This window comes from Theobroma cacao, chromosome 8, assembly GCF_053813885.1.
Source record: "Theobroma cacao isolate CCN51 chromosome 8, ASM5381388v1, whole genome shotgun sequence".
Lineage (NCBI taxonomy): Eukaryota > Viridiplantae > Streptophyta > Magnoliopsida > Malvales > Malvaceae > Theobroma > Theobroma cacao.
In genome coordinates this window covers 11,658,846-11,670,178 of record NC_142646.1, presented here as the reverse complement: position 1 = coordinate 11,670,178, position 11,333 = coordinate 11,658,846, and positions in this window count along the sequence as shown.

The following is an 11,333-nucleotide window of genomic DNA, read 5'->3' as shown; positions in this document are numbered from 1 at the left end:
CGAGTCATTGAGCTCCATGATTTGGAGCTGTAAGAGTCGATTCATTTAAACAGACTAAGCTCTCCTACTATTATTATTATTGTTATTATTTATTAGACTAAGGGATCGTTAAAAGTTACCGTCACGCTTTGGATAGCCTTAGAGAATATAATTATTAAACCTAATTTGGCTCATGCAACCGACACAAACCGTTGATTGGTGATTTTATTATTTGTTTAGGGTTTTTTTTATTACACAAGTGCAAACCCACATTCACCCCTTTATGTCTTTTTATGTTTTGTCTTTCTAGATTGTTCTAATGAACCTCCTTTCTTTTCGTTGTAATAATTCTTCCATTTAAACAATATAAAAATATTTTTTTGGATTATTTTTGTCCTTGATCTTTTTAAAATTATTGAGATTCAATAACTCCTAAATTACATAATGAAAGATATATATTTTTTCCAATGTTATGAATTTCATCTCCTTTTTTTCAAAATTTGAACTTGAAATATCTATAATACATACAAAAAAAATATAAATGTTAGAAAACTTCTTGATTGACCAACATGATCATATTTAAATCATTATATTTTTATTTACGTCAAAAAAAATTTATTATAAATATTAGACAAAATGTTATGTAATACTAACGTAGTAAATTGACATATCATAATAGATGATAATGTGATCTAATAATATGACATAATAACATAATTATATGTGTCACTTTAGTGACACATCAATATTATATAAATATAAAAAATGACAAGTGATATTTTGATTAATAATAATTAATTAATTATTAGTAATAAGATTCTATTGTATTCAAAATAAAAAATATAGAAGTTTGATTCAATATAATAGAAGAATAAAAGTTTTGTTTAATGTTTCTTGAATACTTTAAAGATTTGCTTAAACATTATCCCTTAATATTAATATGATTTATCTAATATGTGCATAAGAATTCTAATTACATCAAATGATTTTTATTAATTTTTTAATAAATTCTAATAGTATTTAGTAATTGATCAATTAATATTATAAGTATATAATTAAAATAATAATTATTTTTTATATTAAAATTATCTTTTATTTATAGACGAAACTTTACATTTACAAAATTTATACTTTTATATATAATTATCATTTAAAATTAATAAAAAAATATTTATATGTAATATACGTGACAAAAATATATATGTGATAAAAAATACTAATTTAAATTAAAATCAGATGTTACAACTCTATTATTAAATGATTCTCCAAGTTTTACTAGTATGTAAAGGGGATGCCACAGGGGTATTAAAGCCAAATATTTTAATTACGCAAGTGGTTTTATAAAGTTAGCTGACTGGTTTAGTAATCATCTGTCCGAATTCCATTCAGCTAGTGGTTTTCAAAAGTGGTTAACGTGGCAAATAATTAAATTACCGAAAAGAATGTCAACTTTATGTTAGAAAAATATAAAAACAAATAATCAATAGTAAAATATAACATCTTTAACTTCTAATTATAATTACATGTGATTTATTAATTTTAAAAATAGATATTTTATTTAAAAAATATCTTTCATTGAACATACAAGTGTTGTTATTAGTCAATCGTCAATATTTATATTAGTTTGATAATGTAGTAATATTTTTAAAATAATTTTATCTTTCATTAATTTTAAAAGTTATCACTATATAAATTATAATTTTTCTTTTTAAAATTTTTTCTCTCTTATTAAAAAAAATTTCTCTTACAATTCACCAGTCGACCACCCCTCAGTCGACTCCATTTGACACCCTCCAAGGGAGCATTGATTTGGAACTCCCTAGGTCAAAGGAGCATCGATATTGTACTCCCTTGTAGAGATCTAGTTGGATCTAACATTTCACGACTAGATCCGATCGTAAGGTAGTCGATCGATATAAATGAGCATTACTGATCAATTTAAGGAAAAAAAGTAAAAAAAATATTTTAAATGTTTGACTTCAAATATTAATATCATTTACACATTTAAGATATAGTATTTATTTTAAAAATTAATATACCCATGTATAATCATAATAAAAAATTTAAAATATCAACATATTTTACCTAATAATCAAATAATCAGAATTTACATCCATAAATTCATTAATATCAATTATTCAAACCTTTTCGCCTTGAAGTTATATTTCGCTCTATTATCACAAAAGGAACAGGGGAATGGCACGTGTTGAATTTTAGTCGAGCATGGCATGACACGTCAACTGCGAATCTTCAATTTTTATTATATTTTAATATAGTTTATCCAAGCAGTAGTAAAAGAATATAATATTTTGCTTTGGTTAATTTTTAAATACATGCAACAATATGTTATGCTAATTAGTAGTTTAAAAAATACCACTAAAATTTCTAATGCTTGAGTGTAATACCAATATTTTCATATTTGAATTTTATGAAAATTAAATAAAAAGTAAAGAAAATTTTATTTTTTTGTGTATTTTAAATGTAATGGACTTTTGCATTTACAAAAAAAAAAAAATTAATATTCTTTTATAATTTCATCATCATAATAATAATAATAATAACAATAATAAGTCCCAGTACTCCTTACGTTTCATCATAATACTGTTTTTTGATGCATTAAAAAATAAATGGCAGGGTGAATTCGTCAGATGGGAAAAACACAAATATAGTTTCCAAGTGCATGGAAGGGGTCAACGGTGATGAAAAACCATAAACAACTAAAAAGTAAAACCAGCCAATCATTAGTCGGCACGTATGGCGCACCTCCAATCATAACCCCAACCCGGCTAATGACATGCATGCATGACCATGGTGGCAACATCCAAAAAGAAGGAAAAGGCCATCCATAACGCGTGGGGGACCCACCAGACCAAGGGGGAAGAAAGCCCAAGATCAGAACAAGATATATTCCTCGCACGTCATTGTGCCACGTGTCCTTTAGCCTGTATATATCTATAGCTACTCCCTAATTGGCCTCTTGGAGGTATTAGGGCTTTTTTTTTTTGTTAGGGGGGAGGGGGACGGGAAAATATCTAAGAGGGAATGCTTCGTGGTGCGTCTTCCGCCAGATATTTCTGGGGCTGCCCGTTCAAACCTGACCTTAAATTCTCCGCCACTGAACATTCCACGTGGCTAACGTATAAGGTGCGATGTTTTCGGCAGGAGCTGCCCCTGGCTTTGAGAGAGGTTTTTCGATTTGGGGCCCACGAGGATGGAATCTATCGCATCTGATTCGTTGCGTGATCTTGTGCACAATGGTTTGTGACCCCAGAACAAAACTCGGTAACTCGTCTCCTTTTAACTCAAATCAACTCGATTGCTTTTCATTTTTCTATTTTCCAAGTAACAATTTTATTTCACTTTTTTTCCCCTCTAAGGTATTCAAACACCCTCATAGTATTTGTTAACTAATAATGGAAAATTATGTGTCATTTTAATTTTATTGAATATCCCAGGAGGAAAATTACTAAGTGGGAACATCGACAGAGTCAAGGTGATGGCGAGTGTCCTCAATTTTTAAATTTTTTATTATATATATTATGATTAATATTATAATTTTTTTTAATTATCCCTCATATAAAATCTTAAATTTATCATTGAGAGGGAATCAAGTATTAACTCTTTGACAAAACTCTCTAAGATCATCTAATCACAGGGTTTAATCATTTAATATTTAAGAAATATATATATATATGTATATATTAAGCATAAGAAATGTACATACTATTTACAATATTTGGGTTAGAAAATAAAAATATTTGGGGGTGTTTGGTAGATGGTAAGTGAGGGACATTTCCAACAAATTAAATTACAAGGAAGCACGTTGCAGTGTTTGGTTGATGTTTTGAGAATGGGAAAGTAATCCCCCAACAATGTGATTGCAATGGCTCTCTTGGAGGGAAAGTTTCTTATCCTCAGTAAATGGAGAGTAAAAAAAAAAAATTATTCCCTAACTTAACCTCTCGACCCTTTTCTACTTCTTCCTGCCTTTTTCACTTTCTTCCTTATTGCCTTCTTCTCTTTCTTCTCACAACTTGTAGGAAAGATAGCTCGTCATCAGCACATTTGGGTCAAATTTCACCATTAAATCTGAAAATTGGAGAGCTTAGGACCTTAGGTTTTATGAAACCTTAATTCAAATTTTCAAAAAAATTAGAAGTGTTTTGAGAAACATTTATATTTTTGATGTCAAAAATTAAGAGAGAAACATTTAAACGATTTAAAATTAAGAAAATTTATTAAAGAATTGATAGGATTTGAGAGGGAAATATGTTTGACTGTCGCGGCTATGAGAGCTAGAAAGCATCAGGCACGTTTAAAATAGTACATTCAAACTTTTGACAGTGGGTATCTACCTCTGGATAGATAGTATAATGTGATCTATCAATAGAATTTTCTATTTATCGATGATTTTTCTTTGAATAATATTTTTTATTTTTAACTTTTATAAGTTTAAGGTAAAAATAAATATTTAGTAATTTTACATATTTTAATATTTAAATAATTAATATAAAAATATTATGTCATTTTTTAATATTATTATTTTAATTGCTTAAAGTTGAAAAGTCAAAATTTATATTAAAATTTATAAAATTATTCAACTTATATATATTTTTATATATAAGGGTAATTTTATCAATTTACATTATATTCTCAGTAAAGTGTTTACAAATCAAACACTATAATGTAATCCTTTTAACAATCACATTCCCAATATTTCTATACCTAGCAATCACATTTCTAGCAACATATCAAATGCAACCTTTGAGTTGATAAATATGTTATAAAACTAAAAATGAATATTATGAAAAATGGATATAGATATCAAAATTAGAAGATGCTGAGATTCAACTATTGAGATATTCCACTAGCAACAAGTAGTTTTATATATATATATATATATTAGTATTAAGTTGATAGGTAAACAATAGGTACGATTATACATGTACAAGCAGGGGCGGACCTAAGAATTTTTCTAAATGGTTTTGTAATTGAAATAATATTTTAAAAAATATGTTAAAATTTATAAAGTAGAAGTTTTAACATTAAATTAAAAAAATATAAATTCAATACATTTATTTAATATTTCAAACTAAAAATATATAAAAAATATAATTCTCTACGATAATTTTTTATATTTTGAAAATATTGTATGATAGTATTAGTAGAAACACTATCAAATATATCTTTTTAAATATGTCACAAAGTAATAATTAATCCAGTTGTCACTCATTCGATTACGTAACATGTGCTTTATAATTTTGAATCCAAACTATCAAATTAATCAAAAAATATTTAGATATGAAATATTTAATAACTTAACTTGAATTAAAAATTACTTACAATTGAAGCCTAGTTAAATTATTTTGAGAGAGTGAAAAACACAATTAAGAACTGATAGGAGGAAAGTCATTATAAGTCTCAAGAGTAAGACTTGAATTTTTGAAGAGAGAGAGTTGTTTAGGTTTGGACTTTTTTAATAAAATTTTAAATTATAAAAAGAAATTTTTTTATCTTTCCATGTAGAATTTAAATATTAATATATAAATTATCTTTTAATAAATCTAATTTTTGATAGTAGTTAAATATTATTTTTTTAAAAAAATTTAAATATGATTAATATATAAAATTTTTAATAAAATTTAACTTTTGACCCCATTTCCTACAAAATTGTAAAAAATTTAATGAGTTCATAATATTATTAAATATATAAAATTCTAAAAAGATAATATAATAAATAAATAAATATTTTTAATTTGACACCACTTTCATGAACATGGGTCCGCCCCATGTGTACAAGTAAAAGTGAATGAGTCACTAGGTTGACCTGTAAAGTTTTGTATTGTACTAGAATCTGTTGTAATGTAAACTTTGTCTCTAAATTATTTCATGTTTTACATTTATTTTTTTTATCAGGATTATTAAAACTAAAAACATATAGTGTTTTTTGACTCATTGAATGATATGAATCTTAAACTAATTATAGAAAGATGTATTGACTAATCGATGTAGCATTCAATTAAAAGGATGTTTAAAAAAAAAATGATTGAATATGCTTTTGAATGTAAAGTAAAGCTTTTAAGATGATTACATTATTCTAATCTCTTATTTATTCTTTCTCCATCTGGCAACAGCTTTTTATTTTATTGGAAAAGAAAGTGGTTAGGCTAAAGTTTCCAATAAAATAACAAGAGATTGGATTCATCGTATTACACTATGTATTTACAAAGATTTATTTGACTCTACAAAAGCAATCAGCATAAAGGTTGCCATTATTTTTCTCTATCGACTACCTTTCGCTCTCTCTTCAAGCCCTAATTGTTTTGCTTTAGTGTTTTTTTCCCCTCTCCTTCTCTTTTAATTTGGTGCACATTGTTAGGGTCATTTTCAATAAAAAATGGTTGGGTATTGAACTTGTAAATAAAAATTCATCTTTGTTTAAAATGCATGTCTTTTGGGTTAAAAACGTAAATCGTGACAATTAACAATCTCTTCCTCTTACTTTTCATGAATTTATTTTAACAAATCACCAAATAAATAAAATTTAATTCTAAAGTCTTAGGATTTCAATATCGACTCACTTAATCATTTTTTTAGTAGATAATGAAAACAGATATAAGTGGAAAAATATTTTTGCTATATATTTTTAATACAAATAAAGTTTGTCATGAAAATTATATCTCATTTTTTGGATGATAAAACCATGTGTCTAAATTTCCAATATTTAGTTAATAACTATTTTACTCAAAAGAATTTTAAACACCAATATATTTTTGTGTGGGAACATGAGAGTCTTGTGTAAACAACTTTAAATAATTAGATTTTTTTATTCACTTTTATTCACTATAAACAACGTATAAATAAAGTTTTTTTATTTAATAGTTTCTTATGGGGAGATTCTACATAAGCACGGAAAATCCATTGGGTTTCATGGCATAAAATTACATTTCCAGCTTTTGAAGGCGGGTTAGACATCCGAAGTCTAAGTGACGTATTTAAGGCCTTTAGTATGAAGCTGTGGTGGCGATTCCAGACTTGCTTTAGCCTATGGACACGGTTTATGCATGCCAAATATTGCACTAGTAGAATTCTGCAATACATTCAACCAAAACTTCATGACTCTCAGACTTGGAAACAGATGGTAGCTTGTTGCCCACACACTGAGCAATACATAAGATGAAAGATTGGATGAGGGAAGTTACTCTTTTGGCACGACTGTTGGATGGGGGATGATCCCCTGGTATGTACTTTTCCTACCTTTATCTCTTCCATGACACAAGTATGCTATTTCTTTAATAATGGAGAATGGGATATAGAGAAGTTGAATATGATATTGCCAGGAGAAATTGTATCTGAAATTTTGAAAATTCCAATTGATACAACTATTAAGGATATCGCATAATGGGTACCAATTTCGGACGGTAAATTTTCGAAGAAGACAGCTTGGGACTTAATTCATCAACGACAATTGTTAAATCCAATTTTCAGGTTTATTTGGCATAAAAATATTCCCTTTACCACTTCTTTTTTCTTATGGAGGTTATTAAACCCGTGGATTCCTTTGGAGATGATATTGAAAACGAAGGGATTCACCTTGGCCTCTATATGCCAATGCTGCAACTCAGAGGAATCACTTATGCATATCATGTGAGATAATCCAGTTGCTAAACATGTTTGCAATTACTTTGAAAAATTATTTCAAATCTATATTGTTAACCCACAAAATGTTTCTCAAATTATATGAACATGGGCATACTCCGGTGACTATATTAAGCAGGGCCATATCCGTACTTTAACACTCGTATTCATGTTTTGGTTTCTTTGGTTGGAAAGGAATGATGCAAAACATTGAAACCTAAGTATGTACTCTAATAGAGTGGTATGGCGAATTATGAAACTCATTCATTAGCTATTTCATGAGAAGCAATTTCAACAATGGCAATGGAGGGGAGATCTACAAATTGCTTCCTTATGGGGATTGTCTTTCCAGAAGGCTTGATTAGCGCCACCACAAATGCTATATTGGCAAAAACCTGTATTAGGTGAGTTTAAGCTGAATGTTGATGGTAGTTCGAAATGTAACTTTCAGAATGCGACAAGTGGAGGGATTCTGCGAGACTACACAGGTTCATTAGTATTTGGGTTCTATGAGAATTTTGGAGTAAAAAATTCCATTCAAGCAGAATTATTAGCATTATACAAAGGGCTGATTTTGTGTCGTGACTATGGCATTTCGCATTTATGGATTGAAATGGATGCTTTGGTGGTGATACAAATGCTTACAGGGAGATATCGAGGATCACATGATAGCAGGTACTTATTGGCTAACATTCAAAACCTGCATAATTATTTCTCTTACAAGTTGTCTCATATTTTTCAAGAAGGTAATCAGGCAGCAGATTTATTAGTGAACCTTGGCTACGAATATCATAGTCTTCAAGTTTTTACAGTGCCGTTTGGGAAATTACAAGGTATATTGAGATTAGACAAAATTGATTTAGGATATGTTTGATTTAAATAATTGTAAAGGAGTAGTATTCCTCATTTTTATTATTGTTATCTTCACTTGTAATGTTCTTTTTTCCAAAATTCTCATAAATCTTTGTACATAGGTAAGCCATTTATCCCCTGCTCCAAAAATTACGGCAAGGGTAATAGTTTCTATTATAGGACTTATATTTCTACTTGATCATGTAATTTTGTAGGTCAGGTTTTGATCCCCTCCTTACTGTACTTTATTTTTTATTATTAATAAAATAAACACAAAGTAGCTAGACCCTGCAGGAACTTTCAACATTAAAAAAAAGACATATAAATAAAGTTTTGACATTTACCAAAAACTAATTTAGAGGTGTTTAAGAGTTGAGTTGCTTACTAGACTTGTGAGCCTATCTCACCTCTAGTTGAGTTTGGGTATAGATTCTTAAGCTTGTGTTTGAGCTACTTTGACTTGATTATATTATTATATCAATAAATGATATATTTTTTAATTTAAAATATTAAATATTTTAATAATAATAGTTAAATTAAAAGTTTGAGCCAAGCACAAAAGTTGACTTTAAAAATGATAAACTTGATAAGTCCAACTCAAACGTGATCCAGTTTTGACTCATCAATACTTCTACCACACTAACAATTTTCTCTTACTTACTTTTAATAAGTTATTTAGAGATGAGTTTACTACGAGATACGAAGTTTTTAATTTTTTTTAATATATACAATTTATTCTTATCATAAAATTCAAACTTAAAAAGTTGACATGTCAATTATGGGAAGCATTATAAACAAAGTTGGTTAGAGTAATCATAATGCAACATTTGATGTTCATCCCACTAGGTAGTGGGATGATGGTTTTCTTCACTTTGTGTTTTTTAGCATTTTGGGAAGTCAACTCACACTCACCATCATACATACAGGGGTCGGTGCTTCCTTGACCACCAAACCTTTCCCAACTTGGCCACCATTTGATCCACGTTTCCCCTTTCCTCAAACTCCAAATTTGTTAAACAACCAACTTAATATATGCGAGATAGTTTAATTTGGATTTATATATATATATATATTAATTAATTAATTAATGGTGGGAAACAAGATGATCACTTTTTCTTTAAAAATTGTAATTAAAAGCTTATTGTAATCTTTGCTTAATCCCCTACTGCAAATAAATAGAAATTAAAATTCAAAATTCAAGCATTTTCAAGTTCTAATGTGAAAAAATATATATAAAACATGTATAAGATTATTATTGTTTTTATATAATGGTGTTAAAATTAAGCATTCCGCAACAAATTTGTTTGTGGAGTTGTTTAGTGTACCAACGTAGACATTGAAATCCAAATGCCTAAATAAAAGGGAAATTTAATCTTTACATGAGTTATATTTATAAATTAAATAATAAATATAGTACATAAAAGACCTATCCATCACCCAAAAGCAATCATAAATTTAGAATACAAAAAAATCGAGTATTTATTTTAAAAAACCATCAATTCGACTAATATTTATATCGATATTACTTATTAATTTTTGTTTATTTGAATACTTTTCTAAAAAACATTGATTATGATTTAAGAAAACTTTTCATAAGTGACACTTGTTTGTGAAATTACGTGAATTTTAAAAGATATTTGGAACATTTTGAAACCTGAGAAAAATTGAGATAGTAAAGAGACGTGGGCAAGAGAAAGGGAAATTGCTATTTTCTGGCGGCTTTGTCAGGGGATTTTCAACTATATTTCGATCAAATTTTGACGAATTTTTCTGATGATCATAGTTTGGTTTGAAAGTTTTCGAAAAATACCTTGACACCAAGTAATTCGAATGTTGAGAATTTTTTTGTCAACAAAGGGTTTTTTTCAATTATTTGTCGACGAAAATGTTTCATCAGTAAATTTACATGTTTTTTGACAAAATTTTTATTTGTACTAAAAAAATTATGTGAATAAATAATGTAAAAAAAAAAAGTTCAGTTAGAAGAAAAAAGAAAGAGTGTCCCATGAAAAGTGTCATAGTTGGGGCTAATTATACAATAATGTTATGTTTAGTTTGCGGAATATATAAAAATAAAATAATATAGTTATTCTGCGAGAATAAAATAGAATAGTTATTACGTAATTTGATACGACGAATAAAATATAATATGAATAATTATTATGATTTATTACAATATTTAGTTGGTAAAAATAATTTTAAAATAATAAAAAAATAAAAAATAAAAAAATAAAAAAATCTTTTATTAAATATATAATTGTTTATTTTATTTTTTAAATATTAATAATTTATAATTTAAATGTTAATATTTTATTTATAATTTAATCATTAGAATTATATAATATTAAATTTTATTATAATTTAAATATTATTATGATTGTTTTTATTTTATTTTATTTTATTTTCTAAATATTAATAATTTATAATTTATCACAAATATAAATAATTGATAATTTAAATAATATTATTTTATTTATAATTTAATAATTAATATTATAAAATATTAATATTTTAATATAATTTAAATACTATTATGATTATTTTTATTTTATTTTTAAATATTTATAATTTATTTAAAAAATTAATAATTGATAATTTAAATATTAATAATTTATAATTTAATCATTATATTAATAATTGATACTTTAAATATTAATATTTTATTACAAATTTAATCATTAATATTTAAACATATTAATATTTTATTTATAATTTAAATATTATTATGATTATTTATTTTTAAATATTAATAATTTATAATTTAGTCATTATAGTAATAATTGATACTTTAAATATTAATATTTTATTACAATTTAATCATTAATATTTAAACATATTAATATTTTATTTATAATTTAAATATT